At 35.3% G+C, this 15,983-nt stretch overlaps 1 protein-coding gene across 1 annotated transcript in view; it reads left to right on the top strand.

Moving 5' to 3' along the window:
* The first annotated feature begins 238 nt into the window (after positions 1 to 238).
* Positions 239 to 15,983, top strand: part of FMO5 (flavin containing dimethylaniline monoxygenase 5) — a 254,114-nt gene continuing 238,369 nt past the window's right edge. The window contains exon 1 of the mRNA XM_082367579.1: positions 239 to 12,665. The gene's annotated coding sequence lies outside the window, so the exon portion shown is untranslated. The remainder of the gene's footprint in view (positions 12,666 to 15,983) is intronic.

Genomic DNA, 15,983 nt, shown 5'->3' on the forward strand with positions numbered 1-15,983 from the left:
AAGTCTTTTTCTGGAAGGTCGCCTATCTCCACTTCATTTAGTTGTTCTTCTGGGGTTTTATCTTGTTCCTTCATCTGGTACATAGCCCTCTGCCTTTTCATCTTGTCTATCTTTCTGTGAATGTGGTTTTTGTTCCACAGGCTGCAGAATTGTAGTTCTTCTTGCTTCTGCTGTCTGCCCTCTGGTGGATGAGGCTATCTAAGAGGCTTGTGTAAGTTTTCTAATGGGAGGGACTGGTGGTGGGTAGAGTTGACTGTTGCTCTGGTGGGCAGAGCTCAGTAAAAGTTTAATCCACTTGACTGTTGATGGGTAGGGCTGGGTTCCCTCCCTGTTGGTTGTTGGGCCTGAGGCAACCCAACACTGGAGCCTACCTGGGCTCTTTCGTGGGGCTAATGACAGAGTCTGGGAGGGCTCACACCAAGGAGTACCTCCCTGAACTTCTGTTGCCAGTGTCCTTGTCCCCACAGTGAGCCACAGCCACCCCCTGCCTCTGCAGGGGACCCTCCAACACTAGCATGTAGGTCTGGTTCAGTCTTTCCTGGGGTCACTGCTCTTTCCTCTGGGTCCTGATGCGCACACTACTTTGTGTGTGCCCTCCAAGAGTGGAGTGTCTGTTTCCCCCATTCCTGTTGAAGTCCTGCAATCAAATCCCACTAGTCTTCAAAGTCTGATTCTCAAGGAATTCCTCCTCCCGTTGCCAGACCTGCAGGTTGGGAAGCCTGATGTGGGGCTCAGAACCTTCACTCTAGTGGGTGGACTTCTGTTGTCTAAGTGTTCTCCAGTCTGTGAGTCACCCACCCAGAAGTTATGGAGTCTGATTTTACTGTGATTGCGCCCCTCCTACTGTCTCACTGTGACTTCTCCTTTGTCTTTGGATTCGGGGTATGTTTTTTGGTGAGTTCCAGTGTCTTCCTGTTGATGATTGTCCAGCAGCTAGTTGTGATTCTGGTGTTCTCACAAGAGGGAGTGAGAGCACGTCCTTCTACTCAGCCATCTTGGTTCCTCCCTCTTTCTTTCTTTCTTTCTTTCTTTCTTTCTTTTTCTTTCCTTTCTTTCTTTCTTCCTTTCTTCCTTCCTTCCTTCCTTCCTTCTTTTCTTTCTTTCTTTCTTTCCTTCTTTCTTTCTCTCTTTCTTTCTCTCTCTTTTGTCTCTTTTATTTCCTCTCTGATCTTTATTTCCTTCCTTCTGTTATCTTTGTGCTTTGTTTCTTCTTCTTTTCTAATTCCTTTTAGGTGATTTCTAACATTCTTTAGATGCTAGGTTAGGTTGTTTATTTGAGATTTTTCTTGTTTCTTGAAGTAGGCCTGTACCACTATAAACTTCCCTCTTAAGACGGTTTTTGCTGCATTCTATAGATTTTGGAGTGTTGTGTTTCCGCTCTCATTTCTCTCAAGTTTTTTTCTGGTTTTCTCTTTGATTTCTTCATTGACCCACTGGTTTTTTAGTATCATGTTGTTTAGTCTCCATATATTTGTGATTTTCCCATTTTTCTTCCTGTACTGATTTCCATTCTGATTGGAAAAAGTGATTGATGTACTTTATATCCTCTTAAATTTTGGAGACTTGGAGAACATTCCATGAGCACTTGGAAAGAATGTTATTCTGCTATTTTTGGATAGAATGTCCTGTAGATATCTATTAAGTCTAACAGTCTACTGTGTCATTTAATAGATACTATGCCTTATTGATTTTCTGTCTGTATGATCTGTCCATTGATGTAAGTGGGGTGTTAAAATTACTTATTATTATTGTATTATTGTCAAATTCTCCCTTTAAGTTTGTTAATATTTGCTTTATATATTTAGTGCACCTATTTGGGATGCATATATGTTAATGAGTGTAATTTCCTCTTCTTGTATTGATCCCTTTATCATTATATAATGCACTTCTTTGCCTTTTGTTGCTTTGGTTTTTTATTATTTATTTATTTCTATTTTTATTTCAGAAAATTTAATTTTTAGTGGTTTAGAAATTTAGTTAGAGTTTTTAAAATTTTTATTTTACATTGGAGTGTAGTTGATTAACAATGTTGTGTTACTTGAGACTTTATTTTAAAGTCTGCTTTGACTAATATGAATATTACTACTCCCACTTTCTCGTCATTTCCATTTGCATGAAATATCTTTTTCCATCCCTTCACCTTTGATCTGTGTGTGTCTTTCCCTCTGAAGTTAGTCTCCTGTAAGCAATATATAGATGGGTCTTATTTTGTTTTTTAATCCAATCAGCCACTCTGTGTCTTTTGATTGGCGCATTTAGTCCATTGACATTTAAAGTGTTATTGATAGGTATGTACTCATTGCCATTTTACTACTTGTTTTCCAATTCTTTTTATACTTTTCTCTGTTCTTTTTGTTTCTTTCCTTGTAGTTTGATGATTTTTCTTTAGTAGTATGCTGTGTTCCTTTCTCTCTAGTTTTTGTGTATCTATTGTAGGTTTTTGATTTTTGTTTATGATGGGGTTCATATATGTTGACCTATAACTATATCTAGTTGTTTTAAACAGGTAGTCCCTTAAGTTCAAATGCATTCTAGAAGATCTACGTTTTTTACTCCCCTCCCCACATTTGTTTTTCTTTCTTTTTTGGTTTCTTTTTCTGGCTGTGTCAGGTCTTAGTTGCAGCACATGGAATCTTCGTTGTTGCATGCAGGATCTTTTGTTGTGGCACACGGGCTTCTCTCTAGTTGTGGCGTGTGGGTTTTCTCTTTCTACTTGTGGTGCATGGGCTCCAGAGAGCATGGGCTCTGTAGTTTGTGGCATGGGGGCTCTCTAGTTGAGGCATGCATGCTCACTAGTTGTGGTGCATGGGCTCAGTAGTTGTGGCACGCGGGCTTAGTTGCCTTGCGGCATGTGGGATCTTAGTTCCCTGACCAGGGATCGAACCTGCATCCCCTGCATTGGAAGGTGGATTTTTTACCACTGGACCACCTGAGAAGTCCCCACATTTGTGTTTTTGATGTTATATTTTACACTTCATGTTTACCCCTTAACTGATTATTGTATTAATAGTTGATTTTATGATTTTTTGCCTTTTAATCTTCATAGTAGCTTATTTAAGTGGTTGATCCTCAGCCTTTACTGTAACCTTAACTAGTGGGATTTTTCTTTCCTATAGATTCTTATTTCTTGTTATAACGTTTTTTCCCCTCTTAGATAAGACCTTTAAAATTTTCTTTTATGGTAGATTTAGTATTGATAATCTCTTTTAGTTTTTGCTTGTCTGAGAAGTTCTTTATCTCTCCTTCTATTCTAAATGATAATCTTGCTAGGTAGAGTGTCCTAGGTTACAGGGTTTTCCCTTTCAGCCCTTTGAATATATGATGTCACTACCTTCTGGCCTTCAAAGTTTTTGTCTAAAAATCAGCTGATAGCCTTATGGGTGTTTCCTTTTATATAACTCCTTGTTTTTCTCTTGCCACCTTTAGAATCCTTTCTTTAACTTCTGCCATTTTATTTAAGATGTCTTGGTGTGGATCTGTCTTGGTTCATCTTGTTCAGAACTCTCTGTGCTTCCTGTACCTGGATATTTTTCTCCTTCAGGTTTGTGAATTTTTCAGCCAAAATTTCATCAAATACATTTTCAACCCCTTTCTCTTGCTCTTCTCCTTCTGGGACATCTATAATGTTCACATTGGTTTGCTTCTTGTTGTTCCATAGATCCCTTAAGCTGTTTTCATTTTTTAAAATTTGTTTTTCTTTTTGCTATTCTGGTTGAACAATTTCCATTATTCTATCTTTCAGATCAGGTATGCATTCTTCTGTATCATGTAGTCTGCTATTAATTCCTTCTAGTGTGTTTTTCATTTCAATTATTATATTCTTTAGTTCTGACTGGTTCTTTTTTATATTTTCTAGTTCCTTTAAATTCTCACTGTGTTCATCTATTCTTTTCTGTAATTCAGTTAGCATTTTTATTACTAGTGTTTTGAATTCTTTATCTGGTCAATGATTTATTTCTGTTTCATTAGTTGCTTTTCAGGGGTTTTCTCTTGCTCTTTCAATTGAACCAGATTCCTCTGTTTTCTTATTTTATGTAACTTTCTCTTTCTCTATGAAATTAGTTGAAACAGTTACCTATTGCAGTCTTAAAAGAGTGTCTTTATGTGGGAGCATCCCTACACAGTCTACATGTGCCCAGTGGCTTTGGTGGGAGAGCTGGATTTGATGTGAACAGGAGTCACGTCTTTCCTCAGGGTGTGCTGGCAGCTATCACCTTGCTAGGAGGTGGGGCTGGAGATGGAGGGGCTAGGGATGGAGCCAGATGTGAGCCAGCACTTCCTCTCTGTTCAGTGGCCATAACCTATTGCAGGTGGGGACGGGTTCCAAGATGCTGGAGCAGAAGCCCTGAGGATCAACTTGAAGCCACAGGGCAGGCAGGGCCCATGTGGGCTCCCAGCATGGGTTGCAGTGTGAGCTGTGGCAATCTAGCTGAAGATAGAGATTGGAGCTGCTTCTGATGTGCTGCCTAAGTGCCAGTAATGGCTGCTGCTGCCCTGCTCAGAAGTGTGCAGAAGTGTCTTCAGAGAGACCAGAACTTCTCACTCAGCAGATCTAACCAGCTCAGGCCCAGGGACCTCCCACAAATTTGCATGGCTACTGGTGTGTGAAACTAAATGCAGACTTGGTTAAAACCAGCAACAAGCCACTAACCTCTTCATTAGTATGAACTCATTTCTCACTACCTTGGTAATATCTACCTCCTATCATTGCCCTTTTTGGTAAGCGTATTAATTTTTCTAAGAAATAAAATTTAATTGCAAAAAATCAGGAAAATTAGAAAAATATAAAGAATTTTATCACCTGCAGAATCAGAATCAGTGCTAGTTTTCAGTGTACTCCATTGTAGATTTTTTTCAGTTATGTAAATCTTGAGCTCTGCTTATAGTTTTAAAATGTTAGGAGTACAATTTCCCAAATTGGAAAGAAAGAGGTAATACTATCCATTCACAGAAGACATGATCTTATATAGAGAAAATAGCAAAGAATCCACAAGAAAGCTACTAGAGCTCATAAACAAATTCAGCAAAGTTAAACACGCAAAAATCATTTGCATTTCTGTACACTAACAATGAACAATCCAAAAAGGAAGTTAAAAAAATCAATTCCATTTACAATGACATCTAGAAGAATTAAGTATTTATAATGTCTTACTAAAGACGTGAAAGACTTTTTACACTGAAAACCACAAAGTGTTGCTGAAAGAAATTAAAGGAGACATAAATAAATGGCAAGACATCCCATGTTCATGGTTAAGAAGACTTAACATTGTTAAGTGTCAGTATATCCAAAATGATCTACACATTTTGATCAATATCAAAATTCTAGTAGATCTTTCCCACAGAAATGGAAAAGCCAGTCCTCAAATTCATATGAAATTGCAAAGGACCCTGAATAGTCAATACAATCTTGGCAAAGAACGATAAAGTTGGAGGACTCACACTTCCTGACGCTGAAACTTACTGCAAAGCAACAGTATTGTACTAGCATAAGACAGACATATAGACCAATGGAATAGAATAGAGAGCCCAGAAATAAATTCTCACATACATGTTGATTTTCAACAAGGGTACCAAGACTATTCAATGGGAGGAAAAAAAGTCTTTTCAACAAGTGGTTCTGGGAAAACTGGATATCCACATGCAAAAGAAAGAAGTGGTCTCTTAACTTATATAATACACAAAATTAACTCAAAATGTATTAAAGACCAAAACTTAAGAGCTAAAACTATAATGCTTTTAAAAGAAAACATTGAAGGGAAATCTTGATTTCATTATATTTGGCAACAATTTCATAGATATGACACCAAAATTACAGGAAAACAAAAGAAAAATAAATTTTACTTCATGAAAATTAAAGTATCATCAAAGGGCACTAACAAGAAGTAAAAGATAACCTATAGAATATGAGAAAATATTTGCAAGTCATATATCTGGTAAGGAATTAATATCCAGCATATATAAAGAACTCCTACAACTCAACAACAACAAAAATAAATTCAGTAAAGTTGCAAAATACAAAATCAATATACAAAAATATGTTGCATTTCTATGCACTGAAAACAAACTCTCAGAAAGAGAAATAAAGAAAACAATTCTATTTACAATTGTACTAAAAAGAAATACCTAGAAATAAATTTAAAGAGGTGAAAGACAGGTACACTGAAAACTATGATATTGATGAAAGAAATTGAAAAAGACACAAAACAAATGAAAAGATATTCTATATCCATGAATTGGAAGAATTAATATTGTTAAAATTTCATATTGCCCAAAGCAATCTATAGTTTCAGTGCAATCCCTATCAAAATTCCTATTGGCATTTTTCACAGAAATAGTACAAATAATTATAAAATTCGTATGAAACTACAAAAGACACCAAATAGCCAAAGAAATCTTGAGAAAGAAGAACAAAGCTGGAGGCATCATGCTCCCTGATTTTAAACCATATTACAAAGTTAATATAGTAATCAAAACAGTGTAGTATTGGCATTAAAAGAGACACATAGGGGACTTCCCTGGTGGTCCAGTGGTTAAGAATCTGCCTCCCAATGCAGGGGACGTGGGTTTGATCCCTGGTTTGGGAAATAAGATCCCACATGCTGTGGGGCAACTAAGTCTGTGCACCGCAACTACTGAGGCCGTGCACTCTGGAGCCCACGCGACACAACTAGAGAGAAGCCCATGCACTGCAATGAAGAGTCTGTGCACCGCAACAGAAGATTTTGCATGTCACAAAAAAGATCCTGCATGCTGCAAATAAGACCCAATGCAGCCAAATAAATAAATAAATAATAAATAAATATTTTTAAAAAAGAAACACGTAGATCAATGGAACAGAATAGAGAGCCCAGAAATAAACCCACACATATGTGGTCAATTAATTTATGAGAAAGGAGCCAAGCATATACACTGGGGAAAGCAAAATCTCTTCAATAAATGCTGTTGGGAAAATTGGACAGCCACAGGCAAAAGAATGAAACTGGACTACTGTCTTATACCATACACAAAAATTAACTCAAAATGGATTAAAGACTTGAATAGAAGACCTGAAACCATAAAACTCCTAGAGGAAACAGGCAGTAAGCTCCTTGACATCAGTCTTGGTGATGCGTTTTACTATTATAAATACTGGAATGAACATTTTCATACATAAGTATATGTGAGCATTTCTGGTTACCTCTTCAGAATAAATTTGGTCTCCATGTTTTTAAATATACTGCAGATGGAAAAATTCTAAGTAATCAAACATACTTAAGTATGTTAACTTATTAAAGTAAACTTTATGACACCAAGATTTACTCTCAAACATTGCATGTTTTCTGAAAAAATAATTGGTACAGTTATTAGCTTTCTTTTAAATTATCCATGCTGACAGGTTCACAATAACTGTGAATAGGGATTTCTGCACCTTTTTCAATCTTGGAGGTGAGATGATATAGTGGAAAGAGTGGGCTCTTGAATCAGATAGATGTAAAATCAATTCTTACTTCTACTGCTTGCTAGATGTGAATGGTGGATAAGTTAGCAGACTTCTCTGTTCCTCAGTTTGCTCATTGTATTCTGATATTAATACTGCCTATATCAGAGTTTTTGGGAGAAGTAACATGAGATAATATAAGTAATGTGCCTGCTATATAATAGGTGTTCAATCAACCGTGGCTATCAATGCTATTGTTTTAATCCATACAAAAAAATTTTAAGCTAAAATATTTTCTTCAGCTCTACCTTCCAAATTGAATAAATATTATTCTCACTACTGTCACCACAGAGACCCCAGTCCAAGCTATCATTTTCTCTTGCCTAGACTCCTACAACAGACTCCTATTTTCTTTCCACTCCCCTGTTCTCATTTAGTCAATCTCCACACAGCAGCAACCAGTTTGAGTTTTTACAGCATAAACAAAATTACACCACTCTTAAACTCAAAACCTTCTGATAGTTTCCCATCTCACTTAGAATAAAATCTAAAGGTCTCACCTTGGCATACAAAGCCCATGGGATCTGACCTCTGACTACATTTCTAATATTACTTCCCACCATTATTCCCCGTTGCTCACTCAGCTTGAGCTACACAAGGCTGCTTTCCATTTAAGTTCACCAAACACATGGCCATTGTAAGGACTTGTACTTGACATTTCTTCAGCTAGAAACTTTCCCCCAGATATCTGCATGGTCCGTTTCCTATTTTCATTGAAGTTTTTCCTGAACTGTTACTTCCTTAAGGATACTTCCTCTGAAAATTCTATCTAAAATAGCAGCTCCATCATTTTATCCTCTTCTCCTGCTTTACTTCTTTTGTAACATTATGCTACACCTGGCATGAAATTATTTATCTATTTGAATCTGTTTGTAGTATAAGTTCAGTGAGGCCAGGAGCTCAGTTTTGCTCCCTCTCTATCCCTTATACCTAAGACAGTGCCTGGCATACAGTATGTGCTCAGTAATTATGTGTTGAATGAATAAATGAATCTATATTTTTAGATAATTCTGGATTTTAATATATTTCCTTTGAGAAAATCTAGTCTAATTCTTTTTCATTTTGCCTAATTATGTTTAATTATTCTTCCTTATATCTTTCTCCTGACCTGCAGATATCAGCCCATCATGCTCATCAGCCCATTTTAATCTCTAGAGTAGAAAACTTTACACATTGGAAATTTTAACATCTTCTTCCATATCGACTTTTTATATAATAAATAATTCTCATTAAGAATAAAGATAAAACCTAGCTTATTTTTATTTCTCCCATATAAGTTATCAATTAAAGCAAAATATTATCCTGTTAGAGCCCCAACAGATATATATATATATATATATATATATATATATAAAACTTGATTGTAATATATATATTACTTGATTGGCTTTTATGTGTGCCCCTAAATTCATGATTCATGTTTCTAAACTACTAAAGGAACACAAGTATTTATTGAATTATTTAATCAGAAACTTTGCTCTGCAACCTGAAGGGCAGCCTTCATAAACTATCCAATCAATATTAAACTGGGAACCTTATCCTAGGATGCTATCCTATTGAAAGCAGTGATTTTTTAAACCCTAAAATATATCCAATCACTCCCTATCTTAAAAATCCTTCAGTGGCCTCCATTCTCTATCAAATGAAGTTCAGATTATTTCACATGGCTTCAGGAAGAAGATCCAGGTTTCTGAAGTCCTGAAACTTTTTTTTTTTTTTTGGTGTGGGGGAGCTTTTTAAAATTTTTGAAAATATCTTACTTTTCTAAATCTTCTAGTAGCACGATTATGTGAATAGCTTTCTAGGGCACCACCCAAGGTTTTAGAAAATGTCTCTGCAAATTAGAGCCCTGAAGTTTAAGTTTCAGTTGCTTATGGTAAACTCTCCTTTCATGGCCAATATACTACATTGGTTAAGTTGTGAACTCTGGAGTTAGATTTCTTGGGATCAAAACTCATCATTGTAATTCTTTAGTTATGAGAACCTGGGTAAGTTACTTCTTCTCTCTTTGCTTAATATTTCCATGTCTAAAATGAAAATTGAAAGAAAAGAGACCATATTTAAGATGGAATCATAAAAAATTTACTCAGTCCAAAAGGACAAATAAATGGGCAAATATATTTTTTAAAGAATTTAAAAAGACTACTAACTGTTCAAAAAAAATAATAACATGCATTGGAGAGCTTATAACATATATAGAAATTAAATACATAAAAATAACAACAAAAAGGGTGGGAGGGTGAAAAAAAATGGAAAAATGTTTTGTAGTATTCTTGCATTGTACCTTAAATAATAAAACATAAATTAAAGATAGATCATATTAAGTAAACAATGTATAGTACAATAGAGTGAGCACTAAAAAATAATACAAAGAAGTATATCCAAAAACCAATAGAAGAGATAAAATGGAATAGTAATAAAAATTAAAACTCAATCCAAAAGAAGGCACAAAAGATCAGATGGGACAAATGGAAAACAAATGATAAAATACTAGACTTAAGTCTATCACATCAGTAATACCAGAAAATGTAAGTAGAATAAACACTCCGATAAAAAGACAGAGCTTCAGACTGGATTTTAAAATGAACCAAGTATATCCCCTTTTTAAGAAACTCATTTTACATATTAGATTTTGAATATGTTCAAAATAAAAGGATAGGGACAAATATACTATGTAAAACCAAACACAAAAAAAGTTGATGTGAAAAAAATGTTGATGTGTAGACTTTAAGATAGAGAGATTACCAAAAGTAAAGAGGAATATTTTGTAATAATAAAAAGATCAGTTCATCAAAAAGACATAATCACAAATGTGTAAAAGCATCTATAAAAATAACTGAAAAATACATAAAGAAAATATTGACAAAAGAAGAGTTGGACAAGTTCACAATCATAGTTGGACACTTTAATACTCCTTTCTCATTGAAAATTATGAAATTAGTTAACAAAAAATTCAGTAAGGATATAGAATATTTAATTATTAAAATATATTTTGGATTTTTGTCACAAATATATTTTGTGACAAAACAATTACCTTGACATAATTAACACTACATTATATCCAATAATTTCAGAGTAAACATTCCAGTTGAATGCATATGGAATATTCACTAAAGTAGACCATACCCTGGGCTACAAAGCAAGTTTCATACGGAGTATGTTTCCTGACCATGATGGAATTAAATTATAAATTAATAACAAAAAGATATCTGAAAAATTCCCCAATATTTAGAAATTTAGCAAACATTTCTATGAAACTTATGGGTCAGAGGAGTCATAAGGAAAATAGAAAATATGTTAAATGTAATGATAATGAAAACACAGCTAATAAAAATTTGTGGGGTGGGGACTTCCCTGGTGGTGCAGTGGTTAAGAATCTGCCTCCCAATGCAGGGGACATGGGTTCAATCCCTGGTCCTGGAAGATCCCACATGTCGTGGAGTAACTAAGCCCAAGTGCCACAACTTACTGAACCTGTGCTCTAGAGCCCGTGAGCCGCAACTACTGAGCCCATGTGCTGCAACTACTGAAGCCTGTGTGCCTAGAGCCCATGCACCGCAACGAAGAGTAGCCCCCGCTCACAGCAACCAGAAAATGCCCACAAGCAATGAAGACCCAACCCAGCCAAAAATTTAAATAAAAAAAAAAAGTGGGGGGGGGCTGTAGCTAAAACAAGGTTTAGAGAGAAACTTATAGCTTTTAATGCCTATATAAGAAAATAAATGTTTAAAATAAATAATCTAGGCTTTTAACCCTATTGGGTAGAAGTATTTCTAACTTACTGGTTAGAAACAAGATAAAATTAAACCCAAATAAAAAAATTTTTAAATGATACAGACCTGAAATTAATAAAATAAGAAAACAGACAAACAGGAAACCAACAAAGGCAAAATTTTGTTCTTTGAAAAGTTTAATAAAACTGATATACCCTTAACAAGACTGATCAAAGAAATAAAAGAGAAAACACAAATTACCAAAATCAGGAATGAAAAAGGTGGACACCACTACAGATCCTACAAACATTAAAAAGATAATAAAATACAAGGAACAACTTTATTCTGTTAAATTTGACAACTTAGATAAAATGGACAAATTCCTTCAAAAACACAACTTTTGAAAATATAAGAAGTAATTGACATAAGGAGAAACAGAATATATGAATGGTGTGAATCTATTAAAAGAAATTTAATCTGCAATTAAAAACCTTGCCAAAAAGAAACTCCAGGCCCAGATTGTTTCATGGTGAATTCTATCAAACATTTTAAGAAGAAATAATATAGTATTACAAAAACTCTTCATAGAATAAAAACAGAGGGAATACTTCCTAACTTGTTTTATGACAACAGCATAATCTTGACTCCAAAATGTGATAAGGTTTTTTATAAGAAAAGAAAATTACAACCTGATATGCCTCATGAACATAGACACAAAAATGCTGAAAAAAATACTATCAAATCCAATCCAATGATACTTGAAAGGGATAATACACCATAGTTTATTATGGTTTATTACAGGAATGTAAGGTTATTTTACCATTTAAAAATTAATCATTGCCATCCTTATATTAATAGAATAAAGGAGAAAAACTGTGAACAACTCAATAAATGCAGAAAAAGCACTTGACAAAATTCAATACCCATTCGTAATAAAAAATAAACATCCAACAAACTGGGAATAAATGGGAACTTCCTCAATCTGGTAAAAATATATTTAGAAAAACCCTACAGTTTGTATTATACTTAATGGTGACACATTCTGTGTAACATATAAAAAAGACAGGGATGTCCACTCTCACAGTTTCTATGTAGAATTGTACTAGAAGTCCTAACTAATGCAACAAGAAAAATAAAAGGCATAAATGTTTGAAGGAAAGATGTCAACCTGCATTTATTCACAGATGTCATGATTGTGTATGTAGAAAATCAAGAGGAATTAATGAAGTAATATTTAAGAAAATCTCAGGAAGCAAAGTCAATATGCAAAGATTAATTGTATTTCTATAATCAACAAACTCTGGAAATGTAATTTAAAACATTACTATTTGCAATAGCTTTATCAACAAGTGTGTAGAAATAAATTTAACAAACAATTTGCAAGTTCTCTCCATTGTAAAGCACAAAATATTGCTTAGAGAAATTAGAGACAAAAATCATCCTACAGATTCAACACAATCTGAATAAAAATTTCAGTAGTCCTTTTTGAGGAAATTACAAACTGATTCTAAAGTTTATATGGAAATTTAAAGGACCTAGAATAGCCAAGATAATCTTGAAGAATAAAAATAAAGTTGGAGAACTTATTTCATATTTTAAGAGTTAATGTAACTTTAAATAATTAAGATAGTGTGGCACTATTATAAGGAAAGACAATTAGATCAGTGGGACAAAACAGAGCTCAGAGATGGACACATAACATATAGTGGCAATTGATTTTCAATGAAGTTACCAAAGAAATATTTTTAAATAAAGGGAGCTGGAGCAACTGAATATATGTATGAAAAATAAAGAATCTTGACTCCCAACTTACCTAAAGAACAAAATTGATAATCCTACTTCATCAAAATTAAGAACTTTTGCTCTTCAAAAAACACTATTAAAGGATAAAGAGCAGTGTAGAGACTGTGAAAATATTTATATTTATCTCACAAAAGAGTCATATCCAAAATATATTTTAAATGCCTATAAATCAATAATAAAAACACAAAAGACAAATGAAAAACACAATTGAAAACTGGGAGACATGAACAGACACTTCACAAAAGACTATATCTAAATGGCCAATAACTTAAGAAAAGATACATCAACATGCAAATTAAAACAATGTGAAATAGGAGGGGTTAGGACATCCTTGCCTGTTCCTGACCTTGGGGGGAAAGCATGCAGCATTTTACCATTAAATATGATGTTAAGTATAGGGTTTTTTAAAATGTGCCCTTACCAGTTAAGGAAGTTCCATCTATTCTTACCTTATTAAGACTCTTATTATGAATGGACATTACATTTTGTTGAATTTTTTTTCTAAATACATCTATTGAGATGTATTTTTTAATAATCCTACTTCTGGGATTCCAATTATGTTTATGTTTGGTGCTGTAAAATAGCTCTCAGATGCTCTGGATTTTTGGGCGAGTTTTGGTTTTTTACTTTTATTTCTCTTTGTGTTTTGGTTTGGGTAATTTCTTTAACATATTTTCAAGTTCATGGATTCTTTTCTTCAGCTGATGAGCCCATAAAGGTAATTCTTTATCTCTGTCACTATGTTTATTTCTATCATTTCTACTTGATCTTTTCTTATTGTTTCCATCTCTCTTATGAAATTAGCTCTGATTTTGCATGTTGTTTACCTTTTTCATTGAATGCCTTAATCTATTAATCATTGTTATTTTAAATTCCTTGTCTGATAGTTTTACCATCTCTGTCATATCTGAGTCTGGTTCTGATGTTTGTTTTGTCTCTTCAGAATGTTGGGTTGTGTTTTTTTTACTTTTTTGTATACCTCATAACTTTTTATATTTATTTATTTATTTTTGGCTGTATTGGGTCTTTGTTTCTGTGCGAGGGCTTTCTCTAGTTGCGGCGAGTGGGGGCCACTCTTCATCGCGGTGCGCAGGCCTCTCACTATCGCGGCCTCTCTTGTTGCGGAGCACAGGCTCCAGACGCGCAGGCTCAGTAGTTGTGGCTCACGGGCCCAGTTGCTCCGCAGCATGTGGGATCTTCCCAGACCAGGGCTCAAACCCATGTCCCCTGGATTGGCAGGCAGATTCTCAACCACTGCACCACCAGGGAAGCCCCCTCACAACTTTTTGTTGAAACTGAACAGTTAGGACAGTAGAGACTGAGGTAAATTTGGGGAGGATGAGGCTTGGAGATGAGCATGTCTTCCCTTCTGCTAGACCTCTAGTATGGGAGTTTGGGTTAATCTAGAGAGGAGTTGGCCTGAGTTTGGAGTTTGTTGCTGCTATGGTTACCTTCAGTGCACTACAGACTTCAAATTTCTCTACTGATTTCTTGTGCTTAGGGTTAGGCAAGTTTGCCAGAGTTTTATTTTTCTCAATTTTTACTCTCCTTGCCTGCTTTTTGCCTACCTTTCATACTACTGCCCCCAGAGATAATCTGTTTCTTGATGCCACTGTAACAATTGTATTCCACTGTTAATTTTACTCATTGTTTGTTAGTGGGCTGGTGGGGAACTGGGGGATGGGGTGGGAGGTGGTGGAGTGGGTAGATACCCTCTGATGTTCTGGTAAGGCTTAGTCTTAGGTACCGTGAACCTGGGTCTTGGGGGTGTGGCCTTCACGAGTGATCCTGCCCCTCTGCCAGCTGTAGTGCTGGTCCTAGCACATAGCCTCTCCCTGAGTGGTAGAATTTTTGTCCCTGTCCCTTCCCAGCTGCAATGTTTTTCTACAAAGTCCTAAGGTAATACTTTTTTGTTGTTGCTTTTGCCCTGCAGATTACAGCTTTACTTCTGTAGGAAAAAATATGGTAAATGGGCCTGGAAGAAGTTTTTGCAGTCGTTGCTGTTCCCCCCCGCCTTCCTCCCCCAGACAGCCCCATATAGGGAAGCTTTCTCAATACTTGTTGGTCTTTGCTATGAGCATCTGGTGGAGTTCATGGAGGAAAGCAAGAGGGTGAAAACCTTCTTGTCTATGGTACCCAGGGATTTCACACACTCATGCCGGCCCACACTTAGCGTTTAGTAATTCATTAAATTCACAGAGAAGTTGAGTCTTATCAGCTTACATGGCATCTGATGGCTTCTGTCCCAGGTAAAAAAAAAATGCTTGGTTCCTATTTCTCCCTGCAAGAGTCTATGCCTCCCCAGTTCTCTGTTTAGTTGTTTACCCTGCAACTTCAATTCTCTAATGGATTCAAGAAAAGTCATTAATTTGCATTATGTCCAACTTTACTGTTGTTGTTGCAATGCTAGAAGCAACACTCTTTCCAGCTCTCTAAACCTCTGAGCTGAAGTTGGAAGTCTATACAACCACTTCTGAAAACTATTTGGAAAGTTTCTAATGAAGTCAAACGTACAGTTACTCTGTGACCCAGAAACACCATTCCTAGGCACGTACCCAAGGAGAGTAGGTGCATATGTAAACAAAATGACTTGTATAATAACAATCAAAACCAATTTGTTCATAATAGTATAAACTAGGAATAAACACTATTCCGATCAACAGGAGAATGGATACAAAAGTGTGGTATAGTCATACAATGAAATACTACACGGTTATTTAAAATACCAATATATGTATAAACAATGATGAATCTAAGACAAATTTTTTAACTAATAAAGGAAGAAAGACTTAAAATAATTTGTACTGTGGTAGCCATTTAAAATAAGTTCAAAGTTACCTCTGGATAACACTGATGGGAAAGGAGTATGAAGGAATTTTCTGAGGTGATGGAAATATTCTATATCTTAATTTGAGTAGTGGTTCATGGGTGCATATATCTGTAAAAATTCATCAACCTATAAACTTAAGTTTTGTGCATTTTACTGTATG

This window comes from Balaenoptera borealis, assembly GCF_965194805.1.
Source record: "Balaenoptera borealis genome assembly, chromosome: 1".
Classification (NCBI taxonomy): Eukaryota; Metazoa; Chordata; class Mammalia; order Artiodactyla; family Balaenopteridae; genus Balaenoptera; species Balaenoptera borealis.